The 17,822-nt window shown below is 35.6% G+C and overlaps 1 pseudogene; it reads left to right on the top strand.

Annotated features, from left to right (window-relative positions):
* The first annotated feature begins 3,533 nt into the window (after positions 1-3,533).
* LOC137193466 (immunoglobulin lambda-1 light chain-like) lies at positions 3,534-9,188 on the top strand (annotated as a pseudogene).
* Positions 9,189-17,822: the final 8,634 nt, after the last annotated feature.

Raw genomic sequence — 17,822 nt, 5'->3', positions numbered from 1 at the left:
GATGGTGGCTGGTAGTCGACCCAGTTGATAGACAGCCAGGCACAGAAGTTATCGACATCTCTGTGAAGAAATCTTTTTTCCTTCTGCAGCCACACTTAAAACGGTGGGTTGCAAACAGCGGTCTCTCTCTTGGATCTGGTGATTGTGTTCGGGTGAACAGGGGGCAAAGTCGGCGAGGGGAATTACACGTGCACAGGGTTACCTCCTTTAGTAAACTGGCTCACGGAGAAAGCAAAGCTTCTTTCAGGCGCGGTTACAATGTAAAGGCAATGATGAATTCTAAAGCCTCCTGGTCAGGCTTCAGAGTTTACATGTAGGCCTGCCTTTGTCTGACCCTATGGTTGAGGCCCAACACCATGAAGGGGTGTACTTGGTCTGCAACAATGTTTAGGTAGGTGGTACGTGTCAAAGTAACATCCACATGCCTCCACAGGCTTGTCTTCCTCCCATAGTGCATCTTGGTACCATCTCTTTTCTCTTAAGAGTTAGTGACGGTGGGCTTCAGGCTGCAGCCAGTGAGTCGTCCTCAAATTAAAGTTTTCATTTGATGAATGTGGGTGCTGATATACTAAATTTAACTGAATGGGTTTTATTTGTATAAAGAAAAGAAAAACTATGGTATGGACGATGGGCAAGTAATGTAATTGGTGTCTGTCCCAACACTGTGTAACACCGGTAACATCAACAACTGTTGCAGGCCTACTGTCCACATGATGTAAAAGAAAACATGATTCATCAGACCAGGCCACCTTCTTCCATTGCTCCATGATTCAGTTCTGATGCTCACGTGCCCATTGTAGGTGCTTTCAGCGGTGGACAGAGGTCAGCATGTTCTGACACCTGTCTATCATAGCCAGCATTGATTCTCAGCAATTTGTGCTACAGTAACTCTTCTGAGGGATCGGACCAGATGGACTAGCCTTCGCTTCCCACGTGCATCAGTGAGCCTTAGGTGCCCATGACCCTGTCACAGGTTCACCGCTTGTTCTTCCTTGGACCACTTTTGCTGTTCTGGAGATGCTCTGACTCAGTCATCCAACTATCACAATCTGTCCCTTGTCAAAGTGGATCAGATCCTTACGCTTGCTCATTTTTCCTGCTTCCAACACATCAATTTCAAGAACTGACTGTTCACTTGCTGCCTAATATATCCCACCCCTTGACAGGTGACATTTTAATGAGATAATCAATGTTATTCACTTCATCTGTCAGTGGTTTTAATGGTTTGGCTGATCAGTGTATCTTCTACCTTAAAAACGTTACACTCTGGTGGCTTGAATGAAGAATTAGATATGACATGTTTCTGTCACTCCAACTTATTGTCTTTCTGCACCGGTGGGTGCCATTCCCAGTGTAAAAGCTAACATTTGTATGTTTATATGTCAGTATGGATATGAGAATATATTCATGCTATGGAATTATATTATCCTAATGTGTTTGTAATGACTTGATCTGCAAGCAATTGGCTTCATGGGTGTTCAAGCCCTGGATCATTGATTAGGTGCACCTGTAGAATAACCCACATACAGGGTGACTCATCATGCATGTTTCGTTTTGCACTGAGGAAAGTTCAACATGGACTGAAACATCTGCACTCTTGCACTGTATGAACTTTTGGACATTGTTTCACTGTCTGTATGGCCTGTAATGTAACAAATAGAAATATTTAAAATCCAGACTTTAGTCTGAATTCTTTTTTGTTCTCTGTGTGTGAGTCCTTCCTTGCTGCACGATCAACTCATCAATAAAACCGACTAATCGTTGCAGTTCTTGTTATTATTAACATTTGTTCTCACACTTGCTTCTCCTGCTAAGATAAGTCACAATGTCTGATGTGAGAAAGGTCTGTTGGTACTAGTAGTAGTAACAGTACTAGTAAGTCTGATTATATAACACAGTTCATACAGTGAGGCAGTTTCAATGTGCTTTGGAAACACTTTAAAAAAGAATTAGAAACACAAGAAAGTGTCAAAGTAAGTGAAATTAAAACAATATGAAATGAAACTATATGTACACATGATATACACACACACACATATATAACATATATACTCTTTATACACATTTGGGGCCATGAAAACAAAAGTTTGAAGAGACTAGTAGTAGTAGAAGCAATGTGTTATTGCAGCCACATGAGGGCAGCAGTGTAAAGGTTTTATTACTGACAGCTCAGCACAGAGCAGATAGAGGTAATATAATATAAAGTGGAGAATGAGAAGTAAACTACAGGATTTAAATGTAATAAAATGTCAGAAAAATATAAAAAATATAAAATATAATGTGCAAAATATATTATATATATATATTATAAATATTATATGATAAAAAGGGAGAGAGTTACTTTTGGTTTTGCTCCTGAAAACAGCTGAACATGTAGACTGGTGCAGGTTGTATTTGGTACCAACCTTTTATTTAATAATCATGAATAAATATTCAGTTATTTACAAATAAGCTGAATTTTCTCTTATTGTAGATTTTGTAATATTAGAATTATTATTGAATATTATACACAAATTAACATTAGAATATTAGATTTAAAACAACTCTGAAATAAAAACATAGAAGAGATAATAATGAATCTGAAGCTTATTATTATTATTATTATTATTATTATTATTATTATTATTATTATTATTATTATTATTATTATTAAGAATAACAAGAAAAGCTTCCAAAAATATCAAATCTGTCAGGATGAAATTTGAGGAAATGTGTCTAAACTCAGTGTTAAAAGAGAGCGTCAATGAATGCATGATACCATCAGATGATGCAGGAAATTCAATTCATTTATTAAAGTGGATTAAATAAATATAAGGGGAACATTTAAAGGTTAAAATCACAGTTCAGGAGGAGCTTTGTGGATTTGTAGCTTTTTTTATTTTCATCACATCTGTTCTACAAACAACAGAGAACAATCTGTGTTGCTAAATTCACCACCAACCTGAACGTGTTTGTGGTTCCATGAATGTTTTTGTGTTTTGTTGTGTCCCAGATTTTTGATCTGCTGCCAGATTAAAATCAAGATGAAGAAAGTGGAAGTGAAGCACACAGAGAAACAGAGACGTGGAGGAAAACATATGATTAAAAAATAAGAGTCAAATCATTTTAAAAACCAGTTGAGATAATATCAGTCCGTCTCTGCTCTCCATCACTTTCACTGTTAAACTAATATGAGTTTGTGTTTCTGCTTCTTTTAAATGCAGCTGTAATGATTGTAAATATTTGAATAGAGCTGATAAATTCTCACATTAACACCTGTGAACAATCAAACAGTGATGTGTCAGTGACGTCCATCTCCATGGTAACTGTGTGCAGCCTGTTGCTCCTCCACTCAGAGGAAAACCACACAGCAGCAGCAGCAGCAGCAGCAGCAGCAGCCTTATCTGTCCACCGCAGGGGCTGATGGGAGGTTTGAGGAGCTGTTAGAAACCACGTGGCCCTCGTCTGATCTCACAGCTCGTCCTTGTTTGGCCTCAGCTGCATCAGAGCGCCACTTCTCCCCAGGTTCACCAGAGGAAACACCACTGCACAAAATGCTTTTCCTCCCAGCTGCTGCTCTGTGCTGTCTGTGTTCAGGTGAGTGTTTCCAGCCAATCAGGAGCCAACAAACTCAACCTTTAACAAACACTGTCACACTCACCTTCATCTGTGTGTCTGTTTCTCTACAGCGCTGGTTGCCATGGCAGCAGACCTGATTCAGAAAGATTTAACATTGACCAGGAGAGCTGGTGAAAACGTCTCCTTCAGCTGTGGAGGAACTAATCAGTGTGAAACTGATTGGATAGACTGGTACCAGAAGAAAGACACAGACACATTCAGAGTAATTCTGGCAATTAACAGGAATACCAATGAAGTTAAAGGTCTCAGTCACCCTCAGAAAGATGATTTCTCAGCTGTAAATAAACAGAATGGCTGGGAGTTGAAGATCCAGAAAGTTAAGCTCTCACATTCAGCCACGTACTACTGCACATGTTGGAAAAAAGTTACCCACAGTGAGAAATGATCCCTGCAGCCTGTACAAAAACCTCCAGATGAACAGATGTCAAACAGTGTTTGTGACAGGAAGAGAGCAGTAAACCACAGCCCAGGTTCACATATTTCACCTCCATCTCAGCCAGAGTCACTAACAAACTGAGCTGAGGACTAAATGTTTGTCTGTTGGTGTCAGGATTTTGATTTAAACATTATATTTCATTGATATTATTTATCAGCTATTTCAGCAGGTTTCCTGTTGCTCCACACAGTGAGAACAAAGGAGCAACACAGAAGCACAATGACACAACAAGATGAACACAAACAAACAAACAAACAACAATATAACACAGATAAAAGAGACAAATAATGGAGAGATCAAAAGTGAAACTTTATTAACATTTGATTTAATAACAAAAATTGAGAAAATAATAAATAGAAAAAGATGTTTGACAGAGTTGAAAGTTTGAGATGAAGATAAAAATGGTCTTCTTTGACCTGCTGCTGGAATAAAGTTCATTCCTCCTTCACAATAATAATCTGTTGTTAATGAAAACACTTCCTGTGTCTCTTTCACAATAAAAGCCTTCAGGCAGCATTCTTCACGTCACATGTTTGAGCAGATTTCAACAGATAATTTCACTTTAGTAAAAGATTCAACACAATTCTTGGATTTATGACAATTTCCCCTCAACAGAAATGTGGTAAATGTAAATGGATTTTGCTCTGTGAGCAGCTGAGACTGTCTTCACAAGAGAAACGACAGCAGACACTGTTTGTTTCTTTTAACACGACCACCATCATTTCCTAACTTTAACCACGTGTTTATTATTGTAACCATGACGACACAGCTTCCCTCATCTTAAGGAGGAAGTCATTTTAACCCAAACCATGATCTTTACCTAAACCTAACTAAACCTTAACCACAGGTTCTGATGTTTACTGTCCATATTCTAAGACAAATGGCTCCACTACAGCATTTACTATTAGAAATTTAATCCTTTATGTGATTCAAAATGTTAAACATCAATTGATTGACAGACAATCAAAAACTACGGCTCCTATGAAAATGTACCTGCATGGCAGCACAGGTACTAATGTCATCCTAACTTGGTTTAGTTCATAATACTCAACAAATCTCCTCAAATGTGAACTTTACAACTTTTGAACTTTAATTTTTTGATTTAACAAAACAGAAAAGTTGCAGCCGGACAGATAAACAATGAGCTGAAACTCACTATAAAGCTCCGTAAAGCCGAGAGGAGCTGCAGAGTCACTGATAATTCTCTGTAGGTTCATCACTACGAGCCACGACCAACACATTACACACTGACACATCATGGTTATTATAAAAATATTGATTATAGCAGCTTTAAGTAATTTACATCATTACAAATGTCAGTTTGATTTTAAATGAGTTCTTAGTTGAGTTTAAATGTTGACCTGATGGTGGCGCTAGAGGAAAAGTCAGAGGATCAAAGTTATTATAATTCATCCTGAGGGGAACATGAATATTTCTACTAAATTACATGACAATCCATCCAATAGATGAAAAGATATTTCAGTCTGGACCAAACATGTCAACCTGCTGGTGGCGCTAGATTCAAAGTTAGAATCAATCAAGTCAAATAAATAATTGAATCCTCTGGGGACCGTGAACGTCTGCACAACATTTAATGAACAATCCATCCGTCCTTTGATCCACAATCAGATCCAATGGATCTGCACTTAAGTGGTGGACCGACCAACCGACTGACATTAGCATCCATATAGTCACACTGCTAATGTGGCTAAAATCAAATAAAAGAAGAGACAGTCATGTTGATATGAACATTAGAGAAACACATCATGGAGATGAAATATGATACTGGTTCATAATTTGGATTCGTTCACCTCAGCTGACACATTCAACAGCAGACAGGTTTTTGTCACAGTCTCATTCACTGTGGGAGGCTACTACAAGATCTTTGGCTCTGGAACTAAACTGTATGTAACAGGTAAGACTAAACTTTCATTTTCCTTCAATTGTTTTATTGAACAAGTTGAAAATATGTTTTTAGTTTTAGTTTCTGCTGCTTCAGGCTTTACATGTTAGTTTTTTCATATTTAGTAGAGAATTCTTGATGCAGCCATTCTTCCATAAAACTAATCAATAACTCCTGAAAAGAGCTTCAAATCTCACTGCACACCACAAGTTCTTCTTTATTTATGCATCACATCAAAGTTTGTTTACAGCCAAAAAGTCTGATATCAGTAATGTTACAAATAAACAGTATTTAATAATCTCACTGATTCAGCAGCAGCTCCTGTTTATTAAAAACAAGATGATATATGATGTGAAACATCATTTAATAAATGTTCCTAAATGTAATTTTAGAAGCAAATAGTGATAAATATATTGTGTGTTAAATATACAGTATATATTTGTAAATGGTAAAATGTATCTCATGATAATTGTGTGTTTATGATGATAAATATGTCTTTTAGTGGAAGATAAATTAATGCATGAAGGCAAACTCATTTTAAATGTGTGATGAAGCTAAATATAATTTATAGATAAAATGTATAATTGTATATCTTAATCCATATTTAATATAAATCATATTAGTTTATGAAATCAACACGATGTCAAATATATAATTTAAAAAAATATTTTAGAAAGTGTTTGATAGAAAATATAATGAATCAGATAATTTACATGTTGTAATTTGATTAAGAATATATATTATCATATTATATTTTATTTACATATCTGAACATGTTGTGGTAATTGTGTTTTATATAAAAGCTAAAAATCTTTAAAAAGTTGTTAAAAGTATTGATGTATTGTGTGTCTGATTAGAGTAAAGTATATGCTGGTAAATATACTTCATATAAACACTATAATCATTTACAAATGTAACATAAATATAATATATTTTAACAAGTAATAAAACTATACTTTAAATTTTATTAAGACAAATGTCATCATATTATATTATATTATATTATATTATATTATATTATATTATATTATATTATATTATATTATATTATATTAGACGTATCTGAACATGGTAGTCGTGGTGGTGGTAATATTGTTTTAAGTAAAAGATAAAACTCATGTTAAAATTATTTATTGATTTTTATTAATTAAAGTATATGTTGGTAAATATATTTTATATAAAACACTATAATCATCAGCAAATGTATTTTATATGAGGCTGTTATGTCATGATATATTTTATATTTATAAACTCTATTATATTAGTAACTAATGTTGTGGTAAATATTGATAAAGTGGTAAATGATGTTTGAATCTTTATATATGACATATGATGAGCTTCCATGATGCTTTAGTTTGATATGATTATTGATACAGCGTCCAGTAGATGATGTTTGTGGTGTATTGATGAGTAGTTTAGTGATCATGTAGTTTCCAGGATCAGACTGAATGCAGTGCAGTGCTGTAAGCTGCTGTTGACTGTGTGAATGTGTGTCTGTGCTGCTTGTTGCTGCTGTCAAACTTCAGTTGGGCAGGTAGTGAAGCCCGTGGTGAGCTTGTACCCAGCAGCATCCAGAGCCCACCTGGAGGGGAAGAGCTCCCTGCTGTGTCTGGCCTCAGCCATGTCTCCTCCTCTGGTCCAGTTCTCCTGGAAAAGACAGAAGAAGAACGGCTGGCCAGAGGATCTGCCCCCTGCTGAGGGAGAGCAGCTGGAGCTCAGAGAGCCGGGACGCACCGTCGCCATCAGGGTGGTTGATCGGGATGCTCTCTACACATATAAATACCGTTGCTACGTCAAGCACGAGGGGATAACAGTGGAGGCCCAAACAGAACAAGGTAATGAAGGCTTGGTGACTGTGTTCAGCAGTGATTCAGCTTCATCTGGAGACGCTGTCAGAGAGAGCAGAGGAGCAGAGCACTGACATTTGTTTTTTTTTTCTGTTTCAGAGGTTTCTGCTCTTCCTGCACCTGTCCCGTCTCAGTACCAGGTGAAGCTGCTCTGTGTGCTGTACACAGTGCTGATAGTGAAGAGTCTGGTGTACTGCTGTGGACTCTCTCTGCTGATGATCCTCAGAAACAAGGGACCGTCCACCAACTGCACACATGCTGACTGACTGTTTTCTGCTCGCCTTTTCTCACCATCACATCTCATCAGTTCACCTCATTTATCACTTTGATCAGTGTTCACAAATGTCACTTATGACGTGTTGTGGTTGGTTGTAAATTTATGGTTAAGACACAGTTGTCCTAAAACTATAAATACACACACATACACATAAATACAGTATATTTACAGTTACTAAGTATAAATTCTGTAAAATATTAATATCTTGATGCTCTATTTTAATTCCAGTTTTAATCATGACTTGTATAATAGTGTAAAATGAAGTTGAATCATTAGCTACCTGGTAGATATTTAAGTGCTTACAGTATTTTTTCTTTCTTGTGTATTTTCTTTTTAATACATTATACAGAGGGTGGCAGGTTTGTCAAAGTCATTCAGAGAAACATTCTCAATAAACTGAAACATCACAGTTTCTGTCATTTATAATCATCCATGGTTTTATTGATTTCAGTTTGGCTTCAAATAATCTAAATAATCAGACACAGAATCCACTAAATTGACCGAGTTTATTGATACCTACAAGTAATTTGACTCTTGTTGTGAGTAGATCTCAGTAAACTTTCACATAGTGCTAAAAACAAATGTACAGGAAGATACAAAGAAAAGTTTACAGATATTTAATTTTTATTTTTTATGATAATCAAGGTGGAATATGTGAGAAAATTAACTTGGTTCACATCAACATATGTGTATGTGTATATGTGCACTTGTATTTTTGCTGAAAAAGAAACATTTCTTTGCTCTATTCATAAATCATCTGATGTTTACGTTGTTTTGTAAATATATATCATATATTAAAAAATCAAAAATTCTACTAAAGACCAATCAGCTGTGTGAACATGGAGTCTAAACTCCATCTATGGTCTTCTCATTAGTGCAGGTAGTCTTGCTTTTAATTTGGCAAGTTTACATTATTAATCTTCTTATTGACATTGTGGGTGTATGTGATGTGCTGTGTGTAGCTGTGCTGTAAATTAGCCTCGAGCTAACTCTGGTCCAGTGCTTCTTAAATGTTTAAAACTGCAACATGTCCCAGTCAATAAATCAATCAATTATCAATTATATGCTTGTTTGTGTTTTGTATTAAATAAAAATATAAAAATATGATTTAAGTTGGGTTCTTTGTATCAAAATCGACTTCATTCTTTATAATGACTCTACTTTCTTTTCTATGAGTTATGTATTTATCATTATTATTATTATCAGGATGTTCAACCACTCAATATCAATTACAACCATTTTATTTCTATCTATTTGTTTAAACTTATTGAGTAATGTATTTGTGAACTCAGTACAGACTGTGGGACCTGAGCAGACTGCAGGAGTTTGAACGTCTCCCTTTATTTAATGATGTCAGTTTCTCAGCTCTGAGTTTAGGATTTCAGCTGCTTCTCTCACACATTAATAACACAGATTAAAACTGAGACAGCGAGCGCTGAATTCATACTGAAGTTCCTGGAACCATTCTTTAACCAGAGTCGATGGTTGTAACCGTCATTGTGTTAATAAAATGAAAAACCACAGTGAACAGTGTGGAGGCTGCTGAGCAGAAACCCACACGGCCCGTCTGCTGCAGGAAAGGAAGTGTTGATTCGCTGTCAACAGTTTTATATGAGTCCTAATAACCGCCGACAACAGATTCATACCTGCTGCTGTACACTCATGAACTTCCCTCCCTCTCATTTGTCATGTGGGTCTTTTCTCTTGTTGTCTGTAAACCTTTTTTCCACTGAGCCCTCCACCCACACAGTCAAACTGAGCCCAGCCACCAACAAAGGCCACACATCTGGAGGTCTTGTCACTTTTTCTTTTTTGGAGCTTTTAGCAAAGGTGCACTTTACAGCAGGGGAGGAATGTAATAAAGAACAATTGTGAGGTATTTTACATGAGTATTTCCATTTTATGCTTCTTTATACGTCCACTCCACTACATTTCAGAGGGAGATATTTTACTTTCTACTCCACTACATTTACTTCACAGCTATAAGTACTAGTTACTTTTCAGATTTAGATTTTACTAGTAAAGCTGATGATGTATTTTATATTTGAAATACATTTAGATCACTTCATAGGGATTTATTTTCATTTTACATATAAGTGTTTTTTCAGTGTACAAAAAGCCACATTAAATCCCCTTTGACTCCATGTTTTAAAACAATACAATATGAAACATTTCAAGAGTGGTGAATACTTTTCACAGGCTCTGTATATATGTATATGATCAATGTAACAGTGTGTGGGGCCCATTTACATAAAGAGTACTTTTACTTTTGATACTTTAAGTACATTTAGCAAATAATACTTCAGTAATCTTGAAAGTAAAACCATTACTTGTAAAGTAGTATTTTACGTAACAACTCAGAACCTCGGAACCCAAAAGCACAACCTCAGAGACAGGAGCAGAGTCCAATATTCTTTAATCAGTCGAAAAATACAAACAGGGGTCACAACCTCCAAGGGTCTAGGCTAATCTCAAGACCAGGAAACAAGCAGGATATCAGGTAACAGGCAAGCAAACAAACAGATAAAGAAATACTGGAAAGCTATACAAACACACTAGACAATCTGGCAAGAAGCATGTGAATGTGAACCAGTATATAAGGAGTGACTGATGAGCCTAATGGGATCCAGGTGAGGAGATGAGTGGGGAAACTCAGGTGAGGGGAATGAGGTGATTGCAGGGCAGATGGGTGTGGCAGGATCTGCAATCACAGGAGAGTTAGTGATCAGGCAGGTGAACAACATGAAAAATAGTCACCAAGAGGGTGAACCCATGACAATTTTATACTGTATTATTGGTACATTTACTTAAGTAAACCAGTTCAATACTTCTTCCATCACTGCTTTACAGTTTACACTTGTCATTGCCGAGTGCTCATACATAAATGACAGAAGGGGCTGTTTGTCAGTATCCTCCAAATATAACACATATGAGTGTTTTCTGATCTGAACGTCTGATTTGTCAACTAAACTACCTTCAGTTGTCAGAAGATCATGGTCATGCAAATAAATTATTCTTACATTAAAAGGACTTTTTAACCAAATAAACCCAGGAACTCATGAGCCCTGCACTGCTAGAAGCAAAATAATTATTGCCTTTACTCTTATTCTTCTTTTCATTTTTACATTTTTGGTATCATTAAATATTACACTTAGGATTTCTACAGTCAATAAAAGAAACTAGAAGATTTTGCTGATGTTTGCAACATAAATTTAAAAGTAAATCATAAATGTACTCAAGAAAGGCTTCAGCAGCTTTTGGGCTCAGATTTCCAATTGTCCTTTGGGTAAAGTATTTGCAGAAATAACTGTCATCAGTTGGTTATCACCTCTATGTGAGGAGCTTTCTAGTGTGAAAACATTAAAGAGGTTTTTGGGAGAAAAACAACAGCATTTTCTGCTTTGACCAGCTGCTGATGTTGCTTGATTATACACGTTTGAAACTTTATTGTGTTATTGTCTGACTGTTTGTGTTCTTATATTATTGGTGTATTTTCTTTTTAATACAAGTAAAGATGACTTGTTTGTCTCAGTGTGGTTTGTGTTCTGCTGCTCTGATTGATGATAACAAATGTAGGATGTATTTTTTTAAATGTTGCAGAGAGGAAGTGAATGTTAAAAATGTTCTTACAGTGTGAATTTAAACACTCTGCAGGTAAAAACCTCAATTTAGAAGAAGATGAAAGATTTCAGAAACACCACAACTTAAAAACTGGTTTGTTTTATTAACAAAAACAACTTCATAAGAGAAACTGATAATAAAACAAACAGCAACAATAAAGTAATACAACTATTAAATGTAAAATTTATATTATTAAATTATATGTATTCATTATTAAATTAGTAAATATAATTTTATAAAATATGAATAGTATTATTAATTTGGGTTTTGTTATTCAATGAATCATCAAGCACGAGGGGGGAACAGTGGAGGCCCAAACAGAACAAGGTAATGAAGGCTTGGTGACTGTGTTCAGCAGTGATTCAGCTTCATCTGGAGACGCTGTCAGAGAGAGCAGAGGAGCAGAGCACTGACATTTCTCACTGCAACTCCAAACATTTGACTCCTTTTGTGTTTCAGAGCTTCCAGCTCCAGCAGCCTCCTGTCCTCCAGAGAGAGAGCCAGCAGACCTGCCAGCTCTGCAGCAAGCTGACTGTAAGATCACCTGCTGCCTCTCTGCATGCTCTGACAGCTCCAATGTCCTGCTGCAGTTAGGGCTGCATATCAGTCTGTTCACTTTCTGCTCATCATTGAAGGATTTAAACATACACTCCCTGATTCTGTTAGAGTGTCCCACAGCACAACAAGTCCCACTGAGAGAGCTTTCACTTCCCAGGCTGACAAATAACACCTTTTGGGGGCGCTATACTCAGTTTTAGGCCTCCAGGGTGTTAGAACAAGTTTAGGGAGTATATCTTAAAGCTCCACTAATCAATAGTTTTATATTAAGAATGAATCTAATGACTAAATGAGCTTTTTAGCCTCTTTTAGCTCTTAGTTGTGGTTTTGCAGCACATTTCCTGTCTGCTTCAGTCTCAGTGTTTCCAGCAGCAGCAGCTGTTTTCTGATAAACCCACTGTACACTAGCTACCCAGCAGCAAACAGCAGACAGACCATAATATGTCAGAGAGGAGTTTGTTAGCTTGTTGTGGAGTTCTTCTGCCCCCAAGTGGTAAAAACTTCAAATCTATAGTAACCTGTGTGTTTTTAAACAGTATTTGGACTTTGCTTTTTATCCTTCAATGATTTTAATTGTTGTTCTACAACATGTTATACAATTGTCATTTTCAAATGTGATAATCTCAATAATCTGTCTAGTTACTTGTAAATAAACTGCATTTTGTCTTACTGTAGATTTTGTAATATTATAATTATAATTGAATATATCTAACTAACATGGAAGGAGTCTCTGTCTGTCTCTCTGTACATACACATATATATGATATATTTACTCTTTATACACATTTGGGGTCATGAAAGCAAAAGTTTGAAGAGACTAGTAGTAGTAGAAGCAATGTGTTGTTGCAGCCACATGAGGGCAGCAGTGTAAAGGTTTTATTACTGACAGCTCAGCACAGAGCAGATAGAGGTAATATAATATAAAGTGGAGAATGAGATGTAAACTACAGCTTTAAAGTCTAATAAAATGCTTGAACAATATAAATAATATATAATATAATGTGTAAAATATATTATACATATTATATCATAAAAAGGGAGAGAGTTACTTTTGGTTTTGCTCCTGAAAACAGCTGAACATGTAGACTGGTGCAGGTTGTATTTGGTACCAACCTTTTATTTAATAATCATGAATTAATATTCAGTTATTTATAAATAAGCTGAATTTTCTCTTATTGTAGGGTTTATAATATTAGAATAATAATCAAATATTATACACAAATTAACATTAGAATATTAGACTTAAAATAACTCTGAAATAAAAACATAGAAGAGATAATAATGAATCTGAAAAACATATTTTTAAATACAGTTTTCTTTGTATCAAAGCATATGAAGCTGAAAGGTATTATTATTATTATTATTATTGTTATTATTATTATTATTATTATTATTATTATTATTATTATTATTATTATTATTATTATTATTATTATTGTTATTATTATTATTATTATTATTATTATTATTATTATTAAGAATAATAAGAAAAGCTTCCAAAAATATCAAATCTGTCAGGATGAAATTTGAGGAAATGTGTCTAAACTCAGTGTTAACAGAGAGCGTCAATGAATGCATGATACCATCAGATGATGCAGGAAATTCAATTCATTTATTAAAGTGCATTAAATAAATATAAGGGGAACATTTAAAGGTTAAAATCACAGTTCAGGAGGAGCTTTGTGGATTTGTAGTTTTTTTTATTTTCATCACATCTGTTCTACAAACAACAGAGAACAATCTGTGTTGCTAAATTCACCACCAACCTGAACGTGTTTGTGGTTCCATGAATGTTTTTGTGTTTTGTTGTGTCCCAGATTTTTGATCTGCTGCCAGATTAAAATCAAGATGAAGAAAGTGAAAGTGAAGCACACAGAGAAACAGAGACGTGGAGGAAAACATATGATTAAAAAATAAGAGTCAAATCATTTTAAAAACCAGTTGAGATAATATCAGTCCGTCTCTGCTCTCCATCACTTTCACTGTTAAACTAATATGAGTTTGTGTTTCTGCTTCTTTTAAATGCAGCTGTAATGATTGTAAATATTTGAATAGAGCTGATAAATTCTCACATTAACACCTGTGAACAATCAAACAGTGATGTGTCAGTGACGTCCATCTCCATGGTAACTGTGTGCAGCCTGTTGCTCCTCCACTCAGAGGAAAACCACACAGCAGCAGCAGCAGCAGCAGCAGCAGCAGCAGCCTTATCTGTCCGCCGCAGGGGCTGATGGGAGGTTTGAGGAGCTGTTAGAAACCACGTGGCCCTCGTCTGATCTCACAGCTCGTCCTTGTTTGGCCTCAGCTGCATCAGAGCGCCACTTCTCCCCAGGTTCACCAGAGGAAACACCACTGCACAAAATGCTTTTCCTCCCAGCTGCTGCTCTGTGCTGTCTGTGTTCAGGTGAGTGTTTCCAGCCAATCAGGAGCCAACAAACTCAACCTTTAACAAACACTGTCACACTCACCTTCATCTGTGTGTCTGTTTCTCTACAGCGCTGGTTGCCATGGCAGCAGAGCTGATTCAGGATGATTTAACATTGACCAGGAGAGCTGGTAAAAAAGTCTCCTTCAGCTGTGGAGGAACTGACCAGTGTGATGATAATTGGGTAATCTGGTACCAGAAGAAAGACACAGAAACATTCACAAGGATTCTTCGTATTGACAAGACAGATGGTGAAATAAGGAGAGAGTACAATCATCCTCAGGAAAATGAATTCTCAGCTGTAAATAAACAGAACGGCTGTGAGTTGGAGATCCAGAGAGTTAATATCTCACATTCAGCCACCTACTACTGCTCCTGTTGGAAGACAGATACCCACAGTGAGAAATGATCCCTGCAGCCTGTACAAAAACCTCCAGATGAACAGATGTCAAACAGTGTTTGTGACAGGAAGAGAGCAGTAAACCACAGCCCAGGTTCACATATTTCACCTCCATCTCAGCCAGAGTCACTAACAAACTGAGCTGAGGACTAAATGTTTGTCTGTTGGTGTCAGGATTTTGATTTAAACATTATATTTAATTGATATTATTTATCAGCTATTTCAGCAGGTTTCCTGTTGTTCCACACAGTGAGAACAAAGGAGCAACACAGAAGCACAATGATACAACAACATGAAGACAAACAAACAAACAACAATATAACACAGATAAAAGAGACAAATAATGGAGAGATCAAAAGTGAAACTTTATTAACATTTGATTTAATAACAAAAATTGAGAAAATAATAAATAGAAAAAGATGTTTGACAGAGTTGAAAGTTTGAGATGAAGATAAAAATGGTCTTCTTTGACCTGCTGCTGAAATAAAGTTCATTCCTCCTTCACAATAATAATCTGCTGTTAATGAAAACACTTCCTGTGACTATTTCACAATAAAAGCCTTCAGGCAGCATTCTTCACGTCTCATCTTTGAGCAGATTTCAACAGATAATTTCACTTTAGTAAAAGATTCAACACAATTCTTGGATTTATGACAATTTCCCCTCAACAGAAATGTGGTAAATGTAAATGGATTTTGCTCTGTGAGCAGCTGAGACTGTCTTCACAAGAGAAACGACAGCAGACACTGTTTGTTTCTTTTAACACGACCACCATCATTTCCTAACTTTAACCACGTGTTTATTATTGTAACCATGACGACGCAGCTCCCCTCATCTTAAGGAGGAAGTCATTTTAACCCAAACCATGATCTTTACCTAAACCTAACTAAATCTTAACCACAGGTTCTGATGTTTACTGTCCATATTCTAAGACAAATGGCTCCACTACAGCATTTACTATTAGAAATTTAATCCTTTATGTGATTCAAAATGTTAAACATCAATTGATTGACAAGCAAACAAAAACTACGGCTCCTATGAAAATGTACCTGCATGGCAGCACAGGTACTAATGTCATCCTAACTTGGTTTAGTTCATAATACTCAACAAATCTCCTCAAATGTGAACTTTACAACTTTTGAACTTTAATTTTTTTATTTAACAAAACAGAAAAGTTGCAGCCGGACAGATAAACAATGAGCTGAAACTCATTATAAAGCTCCGTAAAGCCGAGAGGAGCTGCAGAGTCACTGATAATTCTCTGTAGGTTCATCACTACGAGCCACGACCAACACATTACACACTGACACATCATGGTTATTATAAAAATATTGATTATAGCAGCTTTAAGTAATTTACATCATTACAAATGTCAGTTTGATTTTAAATGAGTTCTTAGTTGAGTTTAAATGTTGACCTGATGGTGGCGCTAGAGGAAAAGTCAGAGGATCAAAGTTATTATAATTCATCCTGAGGGGAACATGAATATTTCTACTAAATTACATGACAATCCATCCAATAGATGAAAAGATATTTCAGTCTGGACCAAACATGTCAACCTGCTGGTGGCGCTAGATTCAAAGTTAGAATCAATCAAGTCAAATAAATAATTGAATCCTCTGGGGACCGTGAACGTCTGCACAACATTTAATGAACAATCCATCCGTCCTTTGATCCACAATCAGATCCAATGGATCTGCACTTAAGTGGTGGACCGACCAACCGACTGACATTAGCATCCATATAGTCACACTGCTAATGTGGCTAAAATCAAATAAAAGAAGAGACAGTCATGTTGATATGAACATTAGAGAAACACATCATGGAGATGAAATATGATACTGGTTCATAATTTGGATTCGTTCACCTCAGCTGACACATTCAACAGCAGACAGGTTTTTGTCACAGTCTCATTCACTGTGGGAGGCTACTTCATCTTTGGCTCTGGAACTAAACTGTATGTAACAGGTAAGACTAAACTTTCATTTTCCTTCAGTTGTTTTATTGAACAAGTTGAAAATGTGTTTTTAGTTTTAGTTTCTGCTGCTTCAGGCTTTACATGTTAGTTTTTTCATATTTAGTAGAGAATTCTTGATGCAGCCATTCTTCCATAAAACTAATCAATAACTCCTGAAAAGAGCTTCAAATCTCACTGCACACCACAAGTTCTTCTTTATTTATGCATCACATCAAAGTTTGTTTACAGCCAAAAAGTCTGATATCAGTAATGTTACAAATAAACAGTATTTAATAATCTCACTGATTCAGCAGCAGCTCCTGTTTATTAAAAACAAGATGATATATGATGTGAAACATCATTTAATAAATGTTCCTAAATGTAATTTTAGAAGCAAATAGTGATAAATATATTGTGTGTTAAATATACAGTATATATTTGTAAATGGTAAAATGTATCTCATGATAATTGTGTGTTTATGATGATAAATATGTCTTTTAGTGGAAGATAAATTAATGCATGAAGGCAAACTCATTTTAAATGTGTGATGAAGCTAAATATAATTTATAGATAAAATGTATAATTGTATATCTTAATCCATAATTAATATAAATCATATTGGTTACGAAATCAACATGATGTCAAATATATAATGTAAAAAAATATTTTAGAAAGTGTTTGATAGAAAATATAATGAATCAGATAATTTACATGTTGTCATTTAATTAAGAATATATATTATTATATTATATTTTATTTACATATCTGAACATGTTGTGG

This window comes from Thunnus thynnus, chromosome 12, assembly GCF_963924715.1.
Source record: "Thunnus thynnus chromosome 12, fThuThy2.1, whole genome shotgun sequence".
Taxonomy (NCBI): Eukaryota; Metazoa; Chordata; class Actinopteri; order Scombriformes; family Scombridae; genus Thunnus; species Thunnus thynnus.
Note: the sequence above shows the minus strand (reverse complement) of the source record. Positions and strands in the feature narration are given on the sequence as shown.